General features: G+C 38.3%; 1 protein-coding gene across 1 annotated transcript in view; it reads right to left on the minus strand.

Annotated features, from left to right (window-relative positions):
- The window catches only part of Dnajb9 (DnaJ heat shock protein family (Hsp40) member B9), a 50,066-nt gene that overhangs the window by 16,098 nt on the left and 6,514 nt on the right, over window positions 1-27,454 (minus strand). The gene's annotated exons all lie outside the window — the stretch shown is intronic.

Consider the following 27,454-nt stretch of genomic DNA (forward strand, 5'->3'; position numbering starts at 1 on the left):
CAGCCATAATAAGAAAGTAGTGCAAGTACTTAATTTGTGAGATTTAACTTTCTTTTATTCAACTTAAGTCTGCCCCTCTATACCTTAAAAGAGTATAGAGCATATACCTTAGCCTATATTGCTTAATTCACTGAGACATCTTATTGAAATACAATTAATGCTTTCTTCAGAGATTGTATTTAGTAAAATAAATGTGAAATTTATTTGTAAACTAAAAGTCTACAGAAATGTCAGATATTAACATTGTTATTTAATTTTTCTTTGTAATAATCTTAGACTAAAACTCAAAAATTGTATTTTTATTGCTGTGTTTATCCACTGAGGCATAATGTTTATAGAATAAAAGATTTGTTGCTGCCCTTCCCTCAGCAGAATAAAGGGAACTGATAGTAATCTAATATTCTGATTGTGTGGAAACCCACAGCAATAATCCATGTAGAGCTGCCGGTAGAATTTAGTTATTGTTATATGAGACAGAATAAGGCACTGATTTGCTCCTAACAACGCATTCTAAAATAAAAATATTTTCTAGGATTTGGAAGTAGTCCTTAGAAATTTGTGAACCTATTTAAAAGTGTGAATATGCCTCAGATTCAGAGTGGAAAGAAACAGGATGAATGAGGTAGATAGATGGATGAAAATGAGAAAGACTGCATTGAAGAAGAGTGTGGATGGTGGATAGAGAGAACGTAAATAAAGGGAATTTAGACAACTGTGCTTTATTAGGAATTCCTGAGGGCTCAAGGTTGTAAAAAAGAAATAATCTTCTACAGTCTTCTGAATCTCTAGACCAGGAACTCCTCCCTGTGAGGTGAGTCTGGGTTTCTTACCCTTTTACCAATAAATAGAACTGTATTACAGAAGATCTTCATCTGTTATTATCAAGAACCAAGTTAGTGTTTTGATGTGCTCCTCATCAAATCCAGATTTGTTTATATACTAAAAAAAATACTGTAAAATGAAAGAGACTCCCTCATGGCTACTGCCTCCTAAATGATAACTGTTCCACTGAGAATGGAGCAGCCAAACCACAAATTCACAAACTGGACTCCTACATTATGAACATGTAGCTTCGTACCGATATTGACTACATTCAATTTTGGAACTCCAAATTCCCAAGAGATTCAATACATCCAGCTTACACTTGTTTAAGCTAATGAAAAAAGAAAACCTATGAATGGCATCCCTGGAGTCTCACAGGCCACAGTTGCACCCAATGATAGGGTAGGAAAGGGGCACATGATACAGAACAGAGACTAGCTACCTCATTAAAGTCTTGAGACTGGGAAATTCCCCTTGAAAAGGAGGCAATGTGGGGGTAGTCAGCAATAAAATGTGAGCCATATTGTAGAGACCAAGTTAGGGGGCTAGGAACACAGGGCTGTGAGGAGACAGGATTAAAGATGATTCAAGGAGCTGCTGGCAATTGAGGCATGCTTTATTTTCCCTGGGCAAGAGCACATAGACTGCAGGGCAGGGGACACTGGGCAAGGGCACATGCCTTTGGTCCCAAAGCCATTTTGTAAGAAATCACACAAAGATGGCTTCTTGCCGAAACTGGTTATTTAACAGATTACATCTTGTTTCCTTTTGGCATCCTGGGATATCTGGTGTCTGTCATTTTGTGCTCATGGTCCTCCAGATGTCTAATATTGGCCATTTTGACCCATTCTGGCAATCATCACCATGTTGTCTAAACATATACAGACCCTGAAGGCCTTGAATCCCTACATTCCACCCCTTTTAGACTTCAGGCACTTTATTGGAACAGGCCCATAGGGACAATATATGACCTGTAAATAGGCTATACCTCCTAAGATTAGAATAGTCCATTTTAGGCTAGAGAAGATGCTATCTCGTCATTGTTTAGGGGGGTCTCTAGTTAACTGCTGCTTGGGGAATGCCTGGGCACACACTGTGCCTCCACACATAGGAGATGACATTTTAATTGCATTCTTCCCCTTTGGAAGCAAGTTCCTCTATGCACATGCTGCTTCCTGAGCTTGTAAGGGCCCACTAGGTCACTTTATTCCCAGAGAAGTAAGACCCAGGCAGTACCGGACAGGATAACATCAAAGTGAAAGTAGACCCAAAGCCAACATAGATTTGTAAACTAAACAGGTTTAATGTAAGCTACTCTCATGCCTAAACAATTCTGAAATATATCTGAAGAAAAGAAACTCTAAAATATTAATCTGGCTTAACAGTTATCTCAGAGAAACCTTATAGACAAGGAACCATCATTAATCCTAGGTGGCACATAAGTGGTTCTGTTCAAGCTCCCCAAACTTGGGTTTTTGCATATGTCCTCAGCCCAAAGTCCAGGAAATGATAAACTTAGGTTTTTAATAGTGTCGCTGTATGTACACAACAAGTGTATAATGCCTACTTAAAGATGGTGACCTTGTTTTTATCCTACATTACTAGTGTGCTGATTAGTTTTTGTCAATTTGACGCAAAGCTCTGTGAGAATATGTGAGAAGAGGGGATCTCAGTTGAGAGATTTCCTCCATCAGATTGGCCTATGGACTAGTCTGTGGGGCATTTTCATGGTTGCTAATCGATGTAGGAGGACCCAACTACTGTAGGCAGTGCCATCCCTGGGCAGGTGGGCCTGGGCTATGTAAAAAAGGTAGCAAGCTACGGGAAGCAAGCTAGCAAGCAGCTTTCCTTCTGGTCTCTGCTTGAGATCCTGCCTCCAGGATCCTACTTGAGTTCCTGCCCTGGCTTCCTTCGATGATGAAATGTAACTTGTAAGCCAAATAAACCCTCCCCAAGGTGGTTTTGATCAGTGTTTTATTATAGCAACAGAGAGCAAACTAGAACAATTAGTGAATTTATTTACTCATTCTCCCCATAAATCCAGCATCTTCTGTCAATATGAAATAAGCATTTTCTTCTATTTTAATGTTAGAATTCATTCTCTAACACAGACATCATTTTGCAAGCTTCCATTCTCTGCGTTAGCTTCCCTTTGCTTCCCATACACTAAGTCCACAGCCTCCAGGCTGCCCTGGATCCCAGAGCTTTGGGCCATGGTGTTGAACTCTGCTATTAAGTGTGTTAAAGTTGGGCTGGAGTGATGGCTAAGCTGTTAAGAACACTGGCTCTTCTTGCAGAAGACCCGGGTTTGAATCTCAGCACCCACATGGCAGCTAACAACTATCCATAACTCCAGTTCCAGGGGCTCCAACAGCCTCTTCTGTCTTCCATGGGCATTGCACGACATGGGTGCACTTATGTATGTGCAGGCAATACACGCATACACATTAAAAAAAATTTTTTTTTAAAAAATTTGTTAGAGAAGTGATAGCTTTCCTGTGTTTGAGTGTGTGTGTGTGTGTGTGTGTGTGTGTGTGTGTGTGTGTGCCCATGGAGGTCAGAAGAGGGTGTTAGGTCCCCTGGATCTAGTTACAGGCACTTGTTAGCTGCCTGTCCTGGGTGCTGGGAATTGAACTCTGGTCTTTTGCAAGAGCAGCGTCCTCTTAACCACTAAGCTGAGCTGTGCCTCCAACCCATTTTTTGTTTTGTTTTGTCTGAAATAGAGTCTCATGTAGCCAAGGCCAGTCACAAACTAGCAATATAGCCAAGGAAGACCTTAAACTCTTGATCGTCTTGCTTCTGCCTCCAGAGTGCTACAATTACAAGCACACATCACCAAACCCTGATCAGAATGGTTCTATTAAGAAAAAAATCATTTACTCTTATTGCCAGTATAGAAGTTCTGAGTCAAATATCAAGTGATACATCTCTTGTCCTTATTTACAAATAGCTTCAGTAAGGTCAGACAAGAATCTAAGCCTAAGACTATGACCATTATGTATGTATGAGTCAGTGTGACCTCAAGAAAAAGGATCCCATGTTCAGCAAAATTTTGCAGGTACTTTCTTTTCACCTGCTTAGAATCTATTTCTCTTTTCTCTAGTAGCAGTTTGCCAAACCTCATCTTTTCAGGCATTATGATAAACGATTTTGGTCACTGATGTATACATTTCAAAAGGACTTGGTTGCATATACACAAGAAAAGGAAACAAAATACATGCTTTGTAAAATAGAACTGACAGATTCTAAAATGTATGAAATACATTTAAAGGCATATTTTGTTTTTTATTTATTTACTTTTTATTGTTAAGACAGGCTCTCATTATGTAGCCCCGGCTGGCCTGGAACTCTCTGTGTTCACCAGGTTGGCCTCAAACTCACTGAAATCCACCTGCTTCTCTAGGGCTGATATTAAAGGCATGTATTTTAAACACCTATATTTTAACTTAAATAATTTAATTGAAATGTGCATATAGACTATGGCAATGACCTAAATAAACAAATGGAAATTAGCAACTTTGAGGAAGCAGAGATTATATAGGCAGAAGAAAACTTAGAGAAAAGGAGCCAGCTATATTAATTAACTTAGCAGAGACTATGTTGCATTCCTAAGAACAAAAACAATATAGCTTTAGTGAAGAAATATAAAACAAGAGTCACAGTAATTTAAAATGTGGCATTAGAAACTAAAAGTTAATAGGAAAGTTAGAGGGTTAAAATTTAATAAATCTCCCAAAAAAAGTAGAGTCAAAATATCAAAAAGGGAAAAAAAGAAAATAAATAATTCAAATTAGACTAACCCGGGATTATGGACTGAATTACACCCTCCTGAAATTTATATATTGAACCTCTAATCCAAGCACCTTGGATTATTGCTGTATTTGAAGACAGGTATTTTTAAAAAGTGACTAAGTTAAAGTGATGCCATTAGGGTGGGACCTGTGCAGTCCAGTCCAGCTGGTTCAAAAATAAAGAGACCTGGAAGGGGGAAGCACAGAGGATATGTGCCGACACAAAGAGCAACCATCTGCAAGACAGAAGCCTCGAGGGAAACCAAACCTGCCAGCACCTTAATCTTAGATGTCTAGCCTTTAGAACTGTGAGAAAATAAATTCCTATTGTTTAAGCCACCGAGTCTGCAATATTTTCTTATGGAAACTAGAACACTAATATAGCCATACATTGATTAATGGCATACATATTAGTTACTCCTCTGTTGCTGTGATAAAATACCCTGACCAAAGCAACTTATAGAAGGAAGAGTTTATTTAGGCTTTTATTTCCAGATGAATGAGTCCATCATGGCAGAGAGGCATGGCAGCATGGCACAAGCATACCTGTAGAAGCCAAAAGTTGAGAGCTCACGTCTTGAATTGCAGACATGAGGCAGAGAGAACAAACTGGAAGTCAACCAATGCTATAAACTCCTAAAGCCCTCACCCAGTGAGGTGCTTTCTCCAGCAAGGCCACACGTCCCAAATCTCCCCAAACAGTACCACCACCTGGGGACCAAGTGTTCAAATATATGAGCCTATGGGAGATATATTTCTTTTTATATGTTTATGTGTTTGAGTGTTGTGCCTACATGTATGTAAGTGCACCCTTGTTGTGCAAAGCCTACAGAGGTAAAAAGAGGGTGTCAGATCCTGTGGAACTAGAGTTGCATATGGTTGTTAGCTGCCATATGGATGCTGGGAATTGAACTGGGGTCATCCACAAGAGCAGCCAGTGTTCTTAACCACTGAGCCATTGCTCTAGCCCCAGGAGATAGTTCTTAATCAAACCATCACAACATATATTCTGAAGACTACATCATTAGACAATTTCATCATTATGGAAACACCATATAGTATATTTAATGCAAACCTACATGGAGTTCAATTATTCAGTGAGGCCTCTGGAAGTTTGAAGAATCTCATGTGATACAGTAGACATGAATGCATTTAGCTACTACCAGTATAACACAGCAAACTGCTTTACAATGAAATACTTTTAGTAAATAAAGGCATACACTCTAAAATCACAAAAATATAGTATAAGCACGTAAACCAGGAACATACGCATTATCATTTTCAGGTATTATATACTATATACATATGTAGTAATTGTATGTGCTGTACTTTTCTAGGACTCGCAATGTAGTCAGTTTCCTCATACCAGTATCACCATTATTGAGCAATCATTGTGTAATAGTGTAGTCATGGCTTCATCACTAGTCAATAAGACTTTTTCAGCTCCATTATAGTTTTATGGGGCTACCATAATATGCAGTCTGTCATTATGCAGGACATAGCAGTATAATCAGGAGGCTCAATATCAAAATAATAGGCGTTTTTAGAAAAGTAGACCATGAAAAATAAGTTAAAATATTGAAAGAAATAATACAAGAAAAATTTTATAGACCAGACAAATGGAATGACCCACCATGTGCCTAGAACAATAAACAGAAATAGCTACTCACCAAAGCACATTATTTTAAAACAAAAAAATTTTAAACACAAAAGGAAGATTTTCCAACGAGAAGGGAAAGTCAGACAAGGTCAAAGACAGAATGTTTTGCACTGGGCATGGTGCTGTACACCTGTAGTTCTAGCTACTTGGGAGGCAAAAGCAGGAGAATCTCTTGCCTGGTCAAAAAATCGAGAGCCCCGCTTTAAAAAATGACTTTAAACATCTTAATGGCTACAATGTGAAAAAGAAGCAAAAATGATACAAAATTCTAAGTGGGGAGGATTTGTAAGGTAGAACATTTTTTTGGAATCAAGTTCTGAAAAAAGTACCTCCTCTATCCTTTCCAAGGAAGCTGTTATAAAATGGATTATAGAAAAGTAGGGCCATCAAAGGAAGTCAAGAATTTTTTTCTGGATGAAAATTTATCATTTACTTGACATATGAAAGAATTAGTAAGTAAAATTCAAGACAGAAAGTAAGCAAAAAGAATCTTCAGTAGTTGATAAGGAGTATCCAGCACAACACCTGCTCTACAGACTCGAGGGCCACCCGTCCCAAAACAGGACAGAATGTTCAGAAATAGAGTTCTTCAGGAAAGTAATAATTGATAGAATAGCAAATCTGTCCAACATCTTAAAAGAAAACTCACATCTACTGGGTAGAATTTAGGTATTACCACTGAATTAATGATATGCATAGAGAAAATTATGCAAGGAAATCAGTGAGTGTTTGTACAAAACTATAGGGCAGGCCAAATAATATTGGGGTAACTAAGTCCATTTACCCAGTCAAAGTAATATAAATACAATATAACCATTCATATAATACAATCTTGTTAAGAAGGTGGGGTTTAGCATGAGAGTAATTTGTGCATGCATGTGGGGGGGTTAGAGACAGTAAAAAGTTGTTATATAAGAGCAGAATCTATATCTACTATAGTGGGATGTCAAAGGTGGTACCTAAATGCAAAATTTAGGAATAGTTAATTAAACGTGATATATAATCTACATACATGTTTAAATGGGATTGAGTTTGTAGACTAAGTAGTGAAGGAGGATTGGTTTTTTTCATAAGAGGTTACAGTTTAGAATTGGAGTGTCCCCTAAGTTCTGTCTGCTAAGACTTGGCCTTGCTATTCATGCTGTTTGTGGGGGGTGGAAACTTGAGCAGGTAAGATGCTTTGGTACCTCAAACTCTCTCCCTCCTCCTCTTCCCCCTCCCTCCTCTTCCTCTTCCCCCTCCTGAACTCCTCCTCTTTCCCCCCTTCCCCCTCCTGAACTCCTCCCCTCCTTCCCCCTCCTTCTCCTCCTCTTCCCCCTCCTGAACTACTCCTCCTCTCCTTCTCCCTTTCCCCCTCCTGAACTCCTCCTCCTTCTCTCCATTGCCACAATATGAGCCACTTTGCTGCATAGTGTGGTATACTCTCTGCCATGACTATGGGCTCAAAGTGATGAGGACAAGCAACCATAGACTAGACCCTTGGAAATCATTAGTCAAAATAAATCTTTCCTCCTTTGAAATTGTGTGTCTCATGTATTTTGTGAGAGTGATGCAAAACTAACATACAAGACTTCAGAACACTGACTTCTAAGAGTTATGTAAGTGGTATCAGTTGAGCTCACTTTTATTCTTCTGTTGGGACTAATATGCACTATTTATCTGGAAGATCTTCATTTCTTTTTCAAAGTATCCTCTGTATGTGTGTGTGTGTGTGTGTGGTGTGTATATCCTTGTATGCACATTTGTATGTATGCAAGAGGTCGATGTTGGGTGTCTTCCTCTACTGCTCTCCACCTTATTTTTTGAGATAGGGTCTTATACAGAACCTGGCACTCACTGATTTGGCAACACTATCATGTCAGTGAGCTCCAGGGATCCTCTTGTCTCCATTCTCCAGTTTTAGGATTACAGGCATGTGCCACCATGTTTAGCTTTTTACATGGGTTCTGGGAATCCAAATGTTGGACTAAATTTCCCCCTCCCCACCTGAAAGACCCTCGTTCACTCAGGGTCTCACGGTTCTAATGCAGATTGACAAAACCAACATAATACCTTCTATTTGGATTTTGCTTAGTTTATGACATCTGGGAAAGGATGACTTACAAAGGCATGAATTCTCATAGGCTTTTTCTTCCCCATATTTGAAACACAAGCACCATTAGCTCAATCCCACTCCTGGTCTCTGCCAGCTTTTTGCTCATGGTTCACCCACGGTAAAGGTTCCATTTCCCAAAAAATGGCAATGGCACCTCCTCTTCATGCAGCTAAGGTCAACTGATTGGGTGGGAGAGGTGATGGGCTTCCACCTGCTTGACTCCTTCCTCAGAGCGTGGGAAGGAGGTGGGACTATAGCTTGCATCATAGTGTTCAGATGGAGGACCTTCAGGTTACACCAAACATAGGCTCTCATGTTTGCTGCACAGCAAACACTTTACCAACTAAACCACCTCCCAGATCCCAGTCTATTTAGTTTTTCACCTCCTTAATTCTATTACCCATTATTATTCTTACCCTTCTTTACCTGCTTCCATAAACCAAAGTATAAGCTTTTGTAAATTTTTTAGCTTCATTGCCTAGAACAATTCCTATTACAAACTCAGAATTCCATAAATATCTGTGAATGAACAATGATATCTACTACACCATATTTCAGAGCTCTTTTGCTGTGAGTAGCTCCACATTGATACAACAAACATATATAGTAGCCAATTTTCAGCTTCATGCACATATTATTACCCTATTATTCAGGAAGACTCTATTAACATATTGAATATAGTATAACTAATGCTACTTAAATCTCTCTTGGCACATTACTACTAATATCTAGTTAAAGTAGAATTATTTCTAGCCTAATTGAGTAACTTGAGGTCTGGACCACAGGAGACTTCCAGAAGGGTCATTAAAGGTCATTAAATCCCCTAAAATTTAAGTTGTACATAAAGCCATTTTCTGAAAAGAGCTTTTTTTTTTGTTTGTTTGTTTTTGAGACAGGGTGTCCTGTTGCCCAGGCTGGCTTCAGACTCACTATATAGCTAAGGATGACCTTGAACTCTTCCTGCCTCCTGCATATATACACATAAACTTCATTTAACAGCAGAGGGAGAAGAAACTATAGAATTAGATCAAATAAGGTGAGAACTTTAAAAAAAGGATTTAAATAGGGTGGGTCACCAACTTCAATAAAATTTGGAATTATCTTTCCTGAGTCATGTCTCCAGTTTCATCTTCCTAAATTTGTTTCACAGCATTTCAAAAGTAGGCTTCAAAGAGAATCTACTGAGAGTTTGTTTTGCCCACTTTTTATATGCCTCTTCTTTTTGTTTTTAAACATATTTTGTGACTCTGACTTCAGGAGATTCCTTATAGTGAGTCAGCACACAGAAGTCGATGCAGCTATGGCCCAAGGGGGCAGACTATACCAGTTTAGCTGGCAGCAAAACTTGGCAGCATTATCCATGTGTTTCTGGTTTTAAGCATGAAACATACAAGAATGAAAGGGTAATGGAGGTTTTCTCTATAGCTCCAGAGAGCCACTGGGGTCAGGGCAATGTGTTTCAGGGGTCAGAGTCCCTGCAAGGAGCCACTGAGAGATCATTGTGTGGAGCTGTGGAGGCAAAGCCTAAGTTGAAATGGGGACCCTAGGATTTTTGAGGTGACAGGACCATGAACAACCATCAAGGAAAGCTTCATGTATAGAGTGGATCTGGCCCAAGAGAGAGACTACCTGTGCTTCAGGTGGCAGAGATGCAGGGATGGTGTTACCCAAGCCCTTTGGAGCCCAGATGATTCTATCATGAGCCTGAAATGTAGGCATGAAGCTGCAGGATTTGGTGTTTTCCCTGCTATATTTTAGTCATGCTTTAGGCTGATAATTCTTTGCTATGACCCCACTCTTTCTTCTGGAATAGAAATGTTTATTCTGTGGCATTACACATTGGAAGTATGTAACTTGGTTTTTTAGAAAGATTTTTTACACATTTATTTGTATGTGTGTGCATGTACACATGAGTTTATGTGTACTATATGCATGCAGGAGCCCATGGAGGCCAGAAGAGGGTACAGGATTCCCTGGAACTCAAGTTAGAGGTGGTTTTGAGCTGCCATGTATGTGCTAGAAATGCAACCCCAGTCCTCTGCAAAATCTTAAACATGGAGCGATCTCTCCAGACCCTATAACCTTTTATTTTATTTATATTTATTTTATTTATTTATTTTTATGGGTATGAGTGTATTGCCTGCACTGCATGTATGTAAATGCACCCCTGTTGTACAGTGCCCAAGGAGATCAGAAGAGGGCTTCAGATTCCCCTGGAACTGGAGTTAAGGACAGTTTGGAGCAGCCATGTAGGGAGGACAGAAGAGGGCATTAGATTCCCTGGAACTGGAGTTACAGATGGTTGTTAGCAACCATGTCGGTGCTGGGATTCGAACCCAGGTCTTCTGCAAGAGCAGCCAGTACTCTTAACTACTGAGCCATCTCTCCAGTCCCTAACTTTTTATTTCATAGGAACTCACAATTAGAGAGTGCCTTGAGTCTCAGATGAGACTTAAACTTTGGGCTTTTAAACAGTTGGAATTGTTAAAGATTACGGGGAATTTTAAAGTTTAACTAAATGTAATTTTGCATTTTAAGATGTCCATGAGATCATAGGAATAAAAGATGGAAGATTATGTCTTAAATGTGATGGGTTTGGGTATGAGGTCAATAAGGGGTGAGACTGTGCTGGCTAGTGCTGACTATCAATTTGACAAAATCTAGAATCACCTGGAGACAAGCCTCTAGGCAAACCTGTAAGGGATTTAGATTAGGTTAGTTTCCTGTTGTATCTATGAGAGATAGTTGATTGGGTCAACTGAGGTGGGTAATATCCTTCTTTAGAAGGGCAGCACTAGTCCCTCAACTTGGGCTTGTGTGTGAATACACACACGCAAATAAATAAATAACAAATAATTTTAAAATAGCAAAATAAAAATCAAAAGGGCATGGACTAATGTATTTCAAATTCTGAAAGTCGACAGCTACCTACCCAAACTATTATATCCAGTAAAATTACCTGTCATAATTGAAAGATAAACCCAGGATTAAGCAATTCATAACCACTAAGCCAACACTACAGAGGATATTCCAAGGACTACTTCAGACCAAAGAGAGGTGTGAACACATTCAAAGGGCTACAGAAGAAAAAAAAAAAAGATGCTAGTATGGTTGTTAAGCAAATAAAGACTAAGACATTACCTTATACTGAAAGGAGAGGCAAAGGTATTCCAAACAAATAGAATAAGGAAATAAGCAGGTGCCACTATCTAGTATCTGACAAACAGAATTCAGAACCTGTCAGAAGAGATAAGGAAAGCTACTTCACACTGATTAAGGTAACAGTCCACAAAGAGATCATTACATTCTAAACAGCTACATGTCAAATCCAGGTGAAACCAATATCATAGAACAACACTGGATATAAAAACAGCAATAGGACATGACTTCAATATCCCACTCTCAACAACAGACAGGTCATGAAGACAGAAAGTAAATAAGAAACACTATGGTTAAATGACATGATAGACCAAATGGACTTAATAGATATCTATAGCACATTCCACCTAAACACTACAGAATGCACATTCTTCTCAGTATTCCATGAGAATTACTCTAAATCAGGCCACATATTAGAACACAAATTGTGTCTCAAAAAATATAGGAAAATTGAAATAACATATTTTATTCAATCCAATCATAATGAAATAAATCTAGAAATCAACAGCAAGAGAAACTACAGAAAATACACAAACTGATGGAGATTAAACAACACACTATTGAATAATGAATGGATTACTAGAGAAATCAAGAAGGAAATTAAGATGTTCCTAAAATTGAATGAAAACAAAAACAGAACCTGCCAAAACCTATGGGATACACTTACAGTTCTAAGTGCCCACATCAAAAAGAAAAAAAAAATCCAAGAAATCCCAAATACTGATGCATCTTAAAGGCTTGGAAAAACAATAACAAACCAAACCCAAAACTAGTAGTTGGTAAGGAATAATTAAAATCAGGGAAAAAAAAAAACAATGAAATAGAAACAAAAACCACTACAACCAACAAGAAAAATCCTAATGAAACAAGAGTTGAATCTGTGAAGAAATAAAAAGATTGAAATCCGTAAGCCAAATTAATCAAAGAATAAAAGACTCAATAAGATTAGAGGTTAAAAGGGAAACACTAAAAAGATAACAAAACCCAGAAAATCATAAGGACACACCTTAAAAACCTATAATCTACCAAATTGAAAACTGTTGAAGAAATTGATAAATTTAAGGTGCGAATGACCTACAATTATTAAACCAAATGAGACAAATAAATATATTAATAAGAAATCACAAGATTGATGCAGGCCTGGAACTCGCTATATAGACCAGGCTGGCCTCAAACTCACAGAGATCCGCTTGCCTCTGCCTCCTGAGTACTGGGATTAAAGGCATATACCACCACACTCAGCACTACCGGGGCTTTTAAGAACCAAAAATAATGCTCCTTAATTTGTCCATAAATAGAAGAGAAGGGAAGGCTTCCAAAATATTTTTATAAAGTAGGGATTACAATGATAGCAACACTAAACAGAGACAGAGGGGGAACAACATTATAGGCCAGTCTCTCTGATGAACATAGATACAAAAATTCTCAATAACATACTTACAAATAGAATTCAAGAAAACTTCAAAAAGATCGTTCATCATGATCCAATTGGCTTCATTCCAGAGAGGTAGGGATGGTTCAACATATGTAAATAAATGTAATTCATCACATAAATAGACAAAAACACATGATTAGGGGCTGGAGACATAGCTCAGTAGTTAAGCACACTGGCTATTCTTGCAAAGGACTCAGGTTTGGCGCCCTCTTCTGTCCTCTGTGGGCCTTGCACAACATGGGTACACTTACATACATGCAGGCATAACAGTTCATATCGATATTAGTAACTATGATGAAAAATGGTGTTCTTGCTGAATTTTTCAGTGGCAAAAAATCAAACATAGCAAGAATTATTATGAAGAAAATGGAAACGTTCTCGTTCTCAAGTATATACTAGTAAATAGGATGAGGGCAGAATGCATAAACAGTACATTTTCACTTATGAAAGACTTAGGGCTAGAGAGCTGGCTCAGCCATTAAGAGCATTGTCTGCTCTTGCAGAGGACCCAGGTTTGGTTCCTTGAACCCACATGGTGGCTAACAACTATCTGTAACTACAGTTCCAGGGGCTCTGATGCCCTCTTCAGGCCTCTGTGGACACTGCATGCACGTGGTACATTTATATGCTTGCAAGCAAAATATGTGTTTACATATAATAAAAAATTAATTGAAAAAGAAAAGATTTCTCATGGCACATTTTTTCCTTTATTTAAAGTAGTTTTGTTACATATGATGAGCATTAAGTTACATGTCTTCTGAGACTGAATATTGATGGCTTTGTTTAACATTTATTTCAGAACAATAAAGATTCAGATTTGTGGAAAAGGTTATTTATGAGAAACCTATAGTCAATATATTAACTGATGAAAAACATAAATCATTCCCTAAAATCAGGAACCAGAAAATGTGTTTATTCTCTCTATTCTTATTTAATACAGTGATAGCTAGAGCAATAAGAACAGTGAAGGAAATAAGCCAGTACAAAATAGAAAGAGAAGAAGTTAAGTACTCTTGAATGCAGGTAATATGATTCTATATATAAGATGCCACCAAAAAACTACAGATGATATGACTTCCAGCAAAATGTCAGGATGTCATATGAACATACAAAACTCAGTAGCTGTCTTGGTTACTTTCCCTGTTGCTGTGATAAAAAAAAAAACTGACCAAAGCAACTTAAGGAAGGATTTACTTTGGTTTACAGCTCAAGGGTGCAGTCTGACATGGCACTGAAGACCTGGTCACAGGTGCTTGAGTCAGCTGGTCACATTGCATCTGTGTTTGGGAAGCAGAGAATGATAGAAAGTTGTGCCCAGATCACTTTCTCCTTTTCATACAGCCCAGGATCCCATCCCAGGGCATGGTTCAACCCATAGTGGGTGGGTCTTCCCACATCTATTAACCTAATGAAGATAATCTTCCATGAGTATGCCCAGAGACCCATCTCCTATGTGATTCTAGATTTTATCAAATTGACAATTGATATTAGCCACCAAAGTATCCTTTCTATATACTGACAACCATACTGAGAAAGAATCTATATCAATAATCCCATTCACAGCAGCAGCAAAAAAGTTAAATAGGTTCTGGGGAGATGGTTCAGTGGGGAAAAGCACTCTTTGTATAAGCATAAAGATCTGAGTTCAAATCCCCAGCATCCCCAAAAAAGCCAGGCATGGCTGCACAGGCCCATAACCCTACCTTTGATGAAGACAATCAGGTCCCAGGAACTCACTGACTAGCCAGCATAACCAAAAGAAGTTTCTTGTTCAGTGAGAGACCCAGTCTCAAGGGAGTAAGGCAGTTAGTGGTAGAAGAAGACATCTGACATCTTCTTCTGGCCTCCATGTCTATGCACCCACACACTGGTGTGCATTAACCACACACACATACACAACACACACACAGAGTAAAAAGATAAAAATAAAGATAAAACACTTTGGGATAAACCTAATCAAGGAGTCAAAAAAAAAAAACCTGTACAATGAAAACTTTGAAACACTGAAGAAAGAAATTGAGAATTGAAGAAAGAAATTGAGAATTGAGGTACATATTAGATGGAAAGACCTCTCATACTCATAGATTGGAAGAATTAAGATTACAAAAATGGCCATCCTACCAAAAGCAATCTACAGATTCAATGCAATCCCCAGAAAATCCCAATGCTATTCTTCACAGATACATAAAAACAGTTTTAAAGTTCATGTGAAATCACCCAAGACCCCAGATAACCAAAGCAATCCTGAGCATAAAGAATACTGCTAGAAGTATCATGGTACCTCATTACAACTTATACTACATAACTTATACTATACAGCCACAGCAGAAACAGCATGGTACTGACATAAAAACAGATATGCACATCAATGAATGGAACAGAACACCCAGATAGCCCACATAACTATAGTCACCTGCCTTTTGACAAAGAGGCCAAAACTACAGACTGGAGAAAAGACAGCATCTTCAACAAATAGTTCTGGGAAAAGTGGATATGTTGAATATTAAAAAATAAAACTAGATTCTTATCTCTCACCTTACACAAAATCAAGTCCAAATGAACTAAAGATCTCAACTTTTAACCCCAAACTCTGGGACTACTAGACAAGTACACTACAAAATACAGGATGAGTCTGAGGGGATTTGTGCATGTGTCTGCTTTTTTAACTTATGCTTCTGTGTGAATGGTGGTGGCAAAACTCCCTTGAAGAACATTTGATGAGTGAAGATTTTGAGGCATTTACTCAATTTTGGATACTAGAACTTCAATCAGTTCCAGATCATTTGCAAAATGGTTTTGCCTAATAGTGGGTCAAAATATCTATGAGATACACAGTAGACTAAAGGGAGGGGAGTGAACAAAGAATCAGAAAATCTGAAAGCCTACTTCTGGTTACATCACCAAAATACAACCAGGTAAACCTTGTCATCTTTTAGGGCCTTAATTTCCCTTGTAAAACAAAGAACTATCTCTGTCTGGATAATCCAACTGAAGCATAACTGAGAACAAAACATTTTTTTCTTATAACACCTGTCCTCTTATAATATGGAAATAAAATTTAGCTGTGATTTGTCTAGTGCAGTGGAAAGGTCAAAGATGTCCAAGTAAGGCACCTCCTTCTCCCCAAAAAGGTTTGCACTGTTGGTAAGAAAAATGTATTCATGTACTTATGAAACTTAATAACTTAGAATAACACAAAAGAAGGTAAAGCAAGTAGTAAATGCTGGATGATAGCACAACCAATTAATTCTACAGAAAGACAAGAGAGGGACTATGAAGGACACTTCTGAAGTCTGAGTATTGAGAACACCTCAAAAGACTCATAGATGAGACAAATCGAAAAGAAAGCATGTATCCACTGGAGTGAACATTTGCTTATACATTGCTTTGTGAAGTTGTGGAAGTCAAGTGTAAGGCTCTTTAGTCTGACCTGATATGATAGTAACAGATAGGAGTCAGGGACCCAGAACACAATGCTGTAACCATAGTAACCCTAACAGGAAAAAAAGGGAATTTCCACACAGCCATCTTAAACATTATTTGGAAATTGGTGCTGGACTCACCCCAACATAATCTGTCTTCTGCAAAGCCACTTACTGAATTCTAATGTTCTTTCAATTGATGAAGGTAATGGAAATTTGTTCCAGAATACCAGTTTCTCTAAATCCATATTATAGATTGTTTCCAGCAACCTTTCTACATTTCTTAAGAGGAACATTAAAATGAGACTGAATATTAAGACTCATCCCTGAGGACACTGGTCCACCTGGCTTTAGAGAACATGATTCAGGACTGAAGGTTTGTTCTACTGTTTATGGCTACAGATATTCTGAATTTTTATTATGATTTCTGTTGGTCCTCCAACCCCCTATTCAAACTATCACATACCCCCATTTCAATTTCTTTCAACCCTGGAGATGCTAAAATGTTCTGTTAAAGTAGACTAGGATTTACTGTGGCTATTTCTGATAGATAAGGAGAGCTATTTCAAACAGCTCCTTCAAGAGCCTAAACTCATGCCTTTTATAAGATTATTTTCGAACCCTGGTTTTCTTCCTAAATTTAAAGTTCTGATAAGGTCAGGTGACAAGTGGAAATGTATAGATAAACTATTATCCTTGTGATTTGGGGATTTAACTTGATAATGTAACATTTGATAAGGAATAGGATTTTTCAAAGTTTCAAGAGAAATCCCTGGGGTTGTAGAGATGGCTTGATGGTTGAGAACACTTGCCTGTTCTTCCAGAGGACCCGGGTTTGAGTCCCAGCACCCAAATGGCAGCTAATAGCTGTCTATAACTCTAGTTCCAGGGGATCTTAACCCTCTTCTGGCTTCTGTGGGATAGTGTACGCATGTGGTGCACATGTAGGCAAAAATACTAATACACATGAAATAAAAATAATAAATAAAATATTAAAAATAACCACCTGAAAAATATGTATTAATTACAAAGAGAAAAGGAGGATCTTCAGGGGTGGAATATAAATTAGTAAATAATAACCTTAGTTACCAGAGTGACCATCAGCCACAGGTTAAGTCAAAAATCATGTATCATCTGATGGTCGTAAGATATGAGAAGACAGTATTGCTTCTGCAATGTTACTACCAAAGATATATCATCTGAATCAAATCATAAGTAGAAAATTGAACTTAAAGACAAACTACAGAATCACCAGTTTGCGCCAAATTCATCAAAAATAAAGACTGAAGAACTGCTCAAAAATGAAGAAGACTAAAGACCCATGACAATCAAAGGAGGTCTTAGGATTCCAACGATAGTCATGAAACACTGTAATTTACTCGGTTTTGATGGTTATATTATGATTATAATGGTTTGTAAGAAATTCACACTAAACTAGTAGAAGGTAATAGAGCACTACATCAGCACTTACCCTAAGTGGTTCAGGAAAAATAACTTGTTTATGTTCCACTTGCATTTTTTTTCTGTAACCTGAGATTACTTCAAAGTAAACAGCAACCGACTTTCTCAATTAATTCCAATTCATTATCCTTATGAATACATCTCTCTTCTTACCTAAGGGTTAGTAAGGTACTTTCCTGTATCCTTCTGAACAGAAGATAAAAACTTTGTATGTGATGCATCAGAGTCCCTGGAACTGGAGTTATAGGATGTGAACAGCCCAGCCAGGGAACTGAGAGCCAAACTCAGATCTTCTGCAAGAGCAGTATGTGCTCTTAACCACTGAGCCACCTCTGCAGCCCCTTGCTAACCTCTTATAAGCAATCCAAAATGAAGTGACAATGTCACAATTGTCAAATCACGATTAAAGGTTGAGAATAAAAGTGTAGAAGAAATCATCATTTTAGTTGTTCATTTTTACTTTTTAAACACATATGCAACTGGGTTTTCTTAGAGCTTTAATACTGGGAGAATTTAGGGCAGTGCTTTATGACAGAGAGTACGTGAAATCAAGGGGTGGGGGAGAATGCAACACAGGCTAGGCTGACCGCCTTCCTCCATAATATCTTCATACATTTTTTTGATCAGTAAATGGGCTCTATTAAAACAATCCTGTAAAGTCTTTCTGTACCATATGCCCAGGATATACAGGTCCTGATGCTCTAGATTTCTTGCCTAACTGCATAACCCATGGTGACAGCCCTCCTCTTTCCACCCCTGCTGTTTGGTCTCAGCAGTGTTACACCACCTCTGACCTCACAGTCATTTTATTTAACTTGATTGCTACCTTATTTTGGAATAAACTATACTAGATCAAGTAGGTGCTCATGCAAAAACACAGATCATGTCTCAAAAAAAAAATTGGTTATTCTGAAACCAAGCATCAGTGACCATGACCCAGAAACAAAGATTCAGGTTGCCTCAAATAATGGTTTCAATGTAGTCACAGTTTTGTAAAGCTTTTATAATTACAGAACAAAGAAAGTCATAAATCAAAGCCCTCTTCATAAATACTTTGGTGAAAACACTAAGTAAGCATGTTACAACAAAGTAGGAAACTCTTTGCTATAGATGTCATCTGCTAACATTCTCGGCTCTTTGGGTTGATGGAACCTAGTGGTCTGTTAATATATTCACAAGCATTTCACCTGATAGTCACAAGGATGTTAGGTCAGAAACAGATGGACAGTGAATGAAAGATAAAAGCAGCCTGAGATAATTTGGCTCTGGATCTATAGCATTTCAACTCTCCATAACCATGAAGCTCTCATCAATCAGCCTTGTAGAATCATTAACATAAATGTAGGCCTTTTTTCTTGAGACTTCATTTCAGATATGTTTGCAGTTGACATTCTTTTAAAATTTTTTAGAGCTCTGGCAATTTCCTGGATAAAGGTTCTAGAAGTGGTGAGTTAGTTTTATCATATAAGGACTAGCATAACCTAATTTGTCCAAATTTAACCTCTATCTATAAAGTCATACCTTCTTTCATTCACTTAAATTTATTTAATGAATATTAAGTGAGTGGGGCTGGAGAGATGGCTCAGCATTTAAGAGCACTGGTTGTTTTTGCAGAAGACCCAGGCTCGTATCCTAGTACCCACATGGAGGCTAACAGCCATCTGTAACTTCAGTTCCAGGAGATCTGACAACCTCTTCTGTCCTTCATGGGCACTATATGACACAGGCACACTTATACATGCAGGCAATACATTCATACACATAAAATAAAAATGAATAAATTTAAAAAATATTCATTGAGTACCTAGTAAGCAAAGGTCATAATGGCAAGCTTTATATACATATCAGTGAGCAAAACAATCACAGAACCATGACTCCATTTACTGATGAGGGCTCTCTACAACTCTGAAAACCTCTTCAACAACCCCTTGAAGCATTTTTGGGAATCCCAGAACTGGCTTCTAATATGTAGTATACTTCCATGGTTTATGTGTTATAGGAAACAAAAGGTCATAAAGGGTCAGTTTATACTTAGTATGGTATGAAAAGGCCACCCTATGGGGGGTCCTGCTCTGAGATAGTGGGGAATCTGAGATGCAGAGTGAAGAGATTCTGGGGACTTGTGGGTCTGGTTACAATCCCACTTTATTAAAAGTTCAACATGTTTTTATACAGAAAAAAAAACTGGCAGTTACATGTAGCTTTTGAAGTTGTATACAAAGCATTAGAATATTTTTAAACAAAGAAACAGGAACACTAACTTTTTGCTGGTGTAAACTAAGGCAATCACATAGCAGGATATTTATACCTTGCTCAGGGCTATTGTCTGATGATGTATTGATCAAAATGTTCACTCTCTCAGACAGGGAAGTTAAGATGACTTTCTTAGAATGAGGAACACAGTCAGCCTATCTGATCTGGCCAACTTCCTCTACTAAACATGCAGCTGTTCTGCATGTCAGGGTCCTGAGACTCCGGTGTTCAGGGTCTCATCCATAAGCAGAGGTCATGGTTTGATCTCCAGGACTCAGGTGCACTCATTCAAAGGCAGGTCATCCTAGTTTCCAACACCAGTGTTGATATGGCCATCTGGCATGGTCATTACAAAATAGCTGACACCAAATGTCTGGGACCCCAAAATTAAACAGTGATTTAATCTGCTTGCTATGTAACTATTTGGGACAGAGTATCGCTTTTGTGTGTTTCTGTGTAATATGGCCTGTGGTCAGAGGCCAGAGCTCTTTTCTTTTGCCAGCATGCCTACATACATTTGTTTGTAGGCCTGCATGCTAGTCTCTGTGTCTGCCCATGACTGCCTGTGTGCCAACGTGCACCTGGGTGCCTGCCTAGCGGCCTTTATGAGGATAAATAACGTATGTCTCATCTGCCTGTGGTTCCTCTCATTCTCTTCAACCTTCTGAATTCCAATGGCCTTCCTCCTTTCCTGGCACTGAAGCTTGAACCCCATGTGTGGCTGGTGGCCATGAAATGGTGTGTGGGCCCTCATGGAGAATGGGTACCTGCCTTACATATCACATACAGTAGTGCAACATGTGCTCCAGGAAATTACATGGTTTAATGGAACCATTCTTATTCATTTTAATGGTCTTTTCTCTCAAAGCATAGGATGGTGATAGACCTGACAACTATGGATATTTACAAGGCAGAGGGGCAGGTTGGAGTTCTTGGTAGGCTTTAGGCTTTATTGCAGTCTTGTGTTCACAGAACTTTGTTCTATCTTCACTAGGGTGGATTGTCTCCCAAGACATACTCAGCAGAAATGTAAATGGATGTCTCTCAGACTTCTCATTTTACCACCTTACCAGACACACTTCAGGCATAGAGTGACTTCTACTCAGGAGCTCCTGAGCCCCAAGCACATATAGTTTCAAGGGAGCTGCCACTCTCCTTCACCATGTATGCCAAAATGAACCTGAATCCCTAACAATAGACTCCAAGTCAAACTAAGCTATTCTAAGGAAGAATCCATTAGTTTTGCCAGATTACCAAAAAAGTCAACAGACTAAAAAGGCTATTAGTCATTTGTTTGATCACATGGTAATATTAAAATATGATTCCAAATCGCCACCACCTTTTGAATTACAATTTCAAGAGGCAGAGCCTGAAAATTCATATTTTTGGAAGGTACATGTGATTGTCCGCATCTGACAAACATTAAACCAACTCAAAGTCTACTACATTACACTGACTCTCTTGCTTGCTGCCTCTATTCTTAAGTTGAAGTAATTATATTGTTATTTTTGTTTTCTAACCTAATGTTGTTAACAGCTCAAAAAATTAATTTAAAGGGAGCCAGTAAGATAGCTCAGCAGGTGGGATTCCTTCCCAAACACTATTGCTCATTTACAGTGTACCAAGGACAGAGATGTAAATATAAGAATAATGTTATGAGCATGCCTGCCAATCCCATTTTCATCTTGCAGCCAATGAGTCAAAGAGAGAAATGGGAAAAGTGAGGGCACTTTAAATGGGGAAACCATGGTGGAACTGTTAGATACTGAGAGAGATAAATAATGCCTAGCTAGTTTTAAAAAACCAGAGGGAACCATATTAGTCCAACAACCTACTGACAAATTATACAAAAAACTAGTTCAAGGAACAAAATATATGTCTAATCAAGGTTTATCTGAGCATGTTTCATTTTTGCTCAAGCTTTATCTACATAGCATATGGCAATTAAAAGTACCAGACTGGTGTAACTAACCTTCTTGGATGCTTAACAGTCATACTTTGAGGCCTATACTAATCCAGTCAGAGGGACTTAAAGAACAGTTTTTTGATCCTTGCTCTCCAAGGTCAACTAAGTTCCAGGAGAGTATGGAACATCTCTCAAAATAGTCTGTAACTGTGGTAAGTCATCTGTCCTCTTATTCAGGGAGGTTATGGAGACCCAACCAGATGGATTTGAACCAGCATCCAGTCTACAAAGAGGAAGGTCAAAACAGAGAAAACATTTCCTCCATGCTTCGAAGTGAAGCCAGGCATAGTCAAGTAGGACCTTTGACTTATCTTCACATAGATGGGACTGGTAAAAGAAAGGAGCCGGGCTCTCCTCCCAAGCCCATGTGACCCCTAAGAACAGATCCTCAAATGACCTTAGTAGTAAAAATAAGTTGGTTTATTTGGGCCAACTGTATAATATTAAACACCCAAAAGGAAAGTGTAAGCAAAGATTAAAGTGATCAGTATATTTCTTTAAGAGTCCATGTGTATAGCTAAAGGCTACATAACAAGAAACAATGCCAGACAGGAGATATCTTCCTTTGAGTTGTTGGCCAGGGTGGCCCAAGAGACTCCCAGACAGTAACCCAGCATAGCACTGGGAAAATGAACAGCAGACCCCAATCTTATCTAAAGAAATGTTGGCAACTGATTGCTGCTAGATGAGGAAGAGCTGATCTTCCCTAAAATAAAGGACTCTAGATAGGCTGACTAGACTCAGCAGATGGACTTGCCTTGGGGAGTAACTGGGGGCACTGACAGCACAGTGGACAGTAACAGGGATGACAGAATATATGGGCTTCAAGTGAGGGGGTACTATGAGAGGGTGCCATTTGGGATGCAGGTATAAAGATGAATAAAATTGTTTGGGATGTTCTGTATTAAATACACACACACACGCACAAATCAATAAAAAAACACAAAAAACAAAATGCAATTTCAACTTTCAAGTCTTATTATGTAAGAAATACATTGTGCAAGGCTATGATCATCATAGTGATCCCGCCAATATAGACAAAGTAAACTGAAAACCTCTGGAAAGAATTTTCCATTCTAGATGCCATTAAGAAATTTGTGATCCACCTGAAGGACAACTGGGGGACACAAATTTGATTTGATAGGCCTTAATACATATGACAGAGTCCATGAAATCCAGTGGGGGGGACTACTAGGGGGATGCAGATAGGGAAGGGGATCTAAATATGATCAAAATATATTGAATGAAATTCACAAAAATCCAATAAATTTTTATTAATTTTATTATTTTATGTGTATGAGTGTATTGCCTGTATGCATGTAGGTGCACCTGTGTCTTGAAATGCCCACGGAGGTCAGAAGAGGGCATTGGGCCGCCTGGAAATGGAGTTTCAGACAGTTGTTAGTTGCCATGTGAGTGCTGGGAATTAGACCTGGGTCCTCTGCAAGAGCAGTCAGTGTTCTTAACTGCTGAGCCATCTCTCCAGCTCCCCAATAAATTTTTTTGTAATTGAAAAAAGAATATTTGTGACCCAGGCGAGAAGATTAAAATATCAACATTAACAGGAATTTTGAAGAAGCTGATTCCAGTGTTCATGAGTGACTTTGAAAGGCTCAAGGCTTCAGTAGAGGATTAACTGCAGATCTGATGTAAATGTCAAGAGAACTAAAATTATCCAAAATTATCTCAAGATAAGAATAACAGAGGAGGGATTTCTATTATAGATGAGAAAAAAGTGCTTGAAATGGGATCTTCTTTTGGTGAGGACATTTTAAAAAAATGAAAATGAAGGACTTCGAATATTGTATAAACTTAGTTGATCAGAGAGTGGCAAGATTTGAGAGGAATAATTCCAATCTTGAAAGAAGTTCTATTATCAAGGTGCTATAAATAGTATTGCATGCTACCTAGAAATTTTTCATGAAAGGAGGAATCAATTGATACAGAAAACTTGATTATTGTCTTAAGATACGTGTCATGGAGCAGGAGAATTGGCTCCAAGTTGTTAAGAGCATTTGCTGCTCTTTCAGAGGACTCAGGGTTCAGTTCCCAGCACCCACATAGCAGCTTACAAATATCTGCAACTCCAGTTCTAGGGAAATCTGACTCCATTATTCTGGCCTCCATGGGCATTGCATGCATGTGGTACACATACATAAATGAAGGTAAAAACATACACATAAAAGAAACTGACATTTCAACCTTTAGCAAGCACCACCCTGATCAGTCAGTAGTCATTAATATCTAGCAGGAACCTCCAGCAAAAAGATCATGACTTCCTGAAGGCTTAATGATTGCTAGCACTCTTTAGCAAAGTTGCATTGTTAGGTTAAAGTATACAGATTAATTTTATGTGCATACAATAAATATTTTGATAAATACTAGGCATTGTACATGTACTATGTCATTTAAGCTTCCATAAAACCTTGTAAGATGAGTATCACTATATTCACCTCCTTTTTCACCAAGAAAAGTTAGACACAGAGAAGTTATTCACTATCATTTTGGTAGTGAAAGAAAATCTACTTCATAGGGCACTGAAGACCATACTGTAATTATTTCATGGTAAAATATGAGCAAGTGTTAATATCATTTAAAAAAAGACATTCTATCTCAAACTAGATCCAAATGTCTTTGAAAACAGAATATATTTTTCAACTAGTCTAACCAACACTTAAAAGTTGGGTAATTTTCTCAAGTGGAAATGTTAGAATTCCAACCTAAGATTGCCCCACTTCAAAAACAAGCTCTTCATAAGCGTTATTGCACTCCCCAAATACTGCTATTTCCTGAAAAATCTGTAACATCTCAGAACTACCAAAAGCACTCAAGAATGGAATATGAAGGGTTAAATGGGGTGGGGAAATGGGAAGGCAGGGCAGAGGAAGGAGTATGGGGGGAATAACCAACACTGAAGGTATTTTGAAAATATCATATGGAAACCTACTACTAAATAAGTATATGAAAATATATACATACACAATATAAAAAGAGTTTAACTGTAATTACTCTACACTAGGGAGACAATGCCCCTACCAGACACCATAAGCTACTAATAAAAAGCCCAATGCCAGGAATGGACTTCCTCTTTTGGAGCTATTGATCAGAGGGTTCCCAGAGACCCTCAAACAATGCTGTCTATTGCCATTGTTCTTGGTTACTCACAAGAACTTGATGATTAGACCCTATTACTAAAGACACTACATACATGAATCATAGAACTAATAAGAAGAAATCAAGCTGGTACTGACTTCAAAGCTTCCTCTCTACTGGCTAGCTTTCATAGTGCTGGAAGGTACTATGCATAAACTAGAATAGTAATCAACATCTTGCCCAGCTGTGAACACAGCAAGCAAAATACCAACTGGCCTGGCAAGATAGGCCCACTGGTGCAATAGTGGCATGAATGTTATTGAAGTAACCAACCACTTTCTGCTTGGATTTAATGTCCACTCCACAAGATGGAGTCCATACCTGACACTGTTATCAGGCCTAGGAACCTGTTGCTAGACAGGTCAGAGACCAGACCATAAAGAAGAACATACTACTATTATTTTGCTAAATGGTCATACTATTAAACCAGAATATTAAACCTCGTGAGTTATCATTATACCCATAGATTGGTGACATTGGAACATGGAGAAGGTGAGGTAGGCAAGAAGCTCTAACCCTCCTGAGGAACTATTGACAACTGATTGCTTCTGGGTGAGAGAAAATCAGTTTTCTTTAAGGGTGTCATCCTGGGAAGGTTGACCAGGTCAGGGTATGGACCTATACTGAGGAACATCTGGAGACACAAATTAGACTCAGTAGGCCTTAAAAAATATTAATAATGCTGGATGTAGTGCATGCCTTTAATCCCAGCACTTGGGAGGGCCAGAAGCAGGCAGATCTCTGTGAGTTCAGGGCCAGCCTGGTCTACATAGTGAATTAAAGGACAGCTGGGGCTACAGGGAGACCCTGTCTCAAAAACCAAAAAATTATTAATAATAAAGGCCATGAAATTGGGCAAGTAGTCAGGTAGGGGTGGAGATGGAAAAGGAATCCAAATATATCAAAATACATTATATGACATTTCTCTTTTTTTTTGGTATTTATTGTTTGGTAAAAACTTTTGTTTCAAGATGGAGTCTGTGATCAGTATAAATTGCCAATTTCTTCAAAGACCTAACAAGTTATGAAGCTATTGAGGGGGTTGGTGTGCCCTAGTTATGTGGTCCAATCTTTGAACCTCATTCCCTGCCCACAGGTTATAATGCCTTTGAATGATTAAACTGAGTTTTTGAGAACTTTCACTCCTGAGAAAAGAGAGATTTGCAGAAATAATTATATACATAGTATTTTAACCAGTAAGGAGGGACCTACTTACTTAATCTCTGAAGTTAAGTAATACACATACTGATATTTATTTATAAGAAATTTAAAATAAAATTGAATATTGGGAGTGCTTTTAGAATGCTCTTCCTGAATTTTTAACTGGATGAAATATTTTATGAATAAAGCAAAGAATATTATTTAAAAAATAATATGCAACTCAATTTCAAAAGCAAGTTAAAGAAAATATAATTATGTGTGGCATTAAGAAATTTTATGGTAACTCCTATGCCAAAATCTGGTATATAATTAATCTTTCAATAAAGCTATTTTTTTCATTCAGAAAATTACTTTATATAACCCATTTATTTTCCACTGGTTAAGCTCCTCTGGGTAATGTCCCATCAGGAAATTAGATAATAACTGGTCTCAAGCCAGATTGAAAAATCTAGAGTGCCAATCTGTGGTCCAGTTGTAGCTCAGTAGCTCAATCCTCTAACATATAGAGTGCCAGTCTAGAGTACAGATGGGAGGCTCTTTAAAGTAAAGTTGGGGCCAGAGAATGATTTTATTGAGGTTAAATAGGAAGACAACATAACACCAGTGCTCATCAACTCCCAGTTCTGCCCTGTCATGGTACCAAAAGGAATCTACTTAACTTTAATTTTATTTTCTTTCCCTTTTGACTTTAAATCAGACAGTGACTCAGTTCACCTAGAATATAGTTCAGCCTTAGTTTTCACTCAACCCTTTAGTCACATTTCTAGTACTAGCAACATGGAACAAGCAGTCACTTTCACATATACTCATGACTCATGTCAGTAACTGGGTCCTTCCCTCACTGCCTTTGATCACGGTGCCCCTCTTGTAAACCTCTTCTTTTACCCTTTGCCTTTGCTACCTCCACTGTTGTCATCTGCCTTCCTTCTAACATCTTCATTTAAGACTTGGCTTAAAAGTTCTATCTCCCAGCCCTGTAAGTTCATACCTTGAGTTCCACAAAATCTCAGTTCTTGGGCTGGAGAGATGGCTTCAGTGGTTAAGAGCACTGGCTGCTCTTGCAGAGAACCCTGGTT

Source organism: Nannospalax galili, unplaced genomic scaffold (assembly GCF_000622305.1).
Source record: "Nannospalax galili isolate Female #2095 unplaced genomic scaffold, S.galili_v1.0 scaffold312, whole genome shotgun sequence".
NCBI classification, from domain to species: domain Eukaryota; kingdom Metazoa; phylum Chordata; class Mammalia; order Rodentia; family Spalacidae; genus Nannospalax; species Nannospalax galili.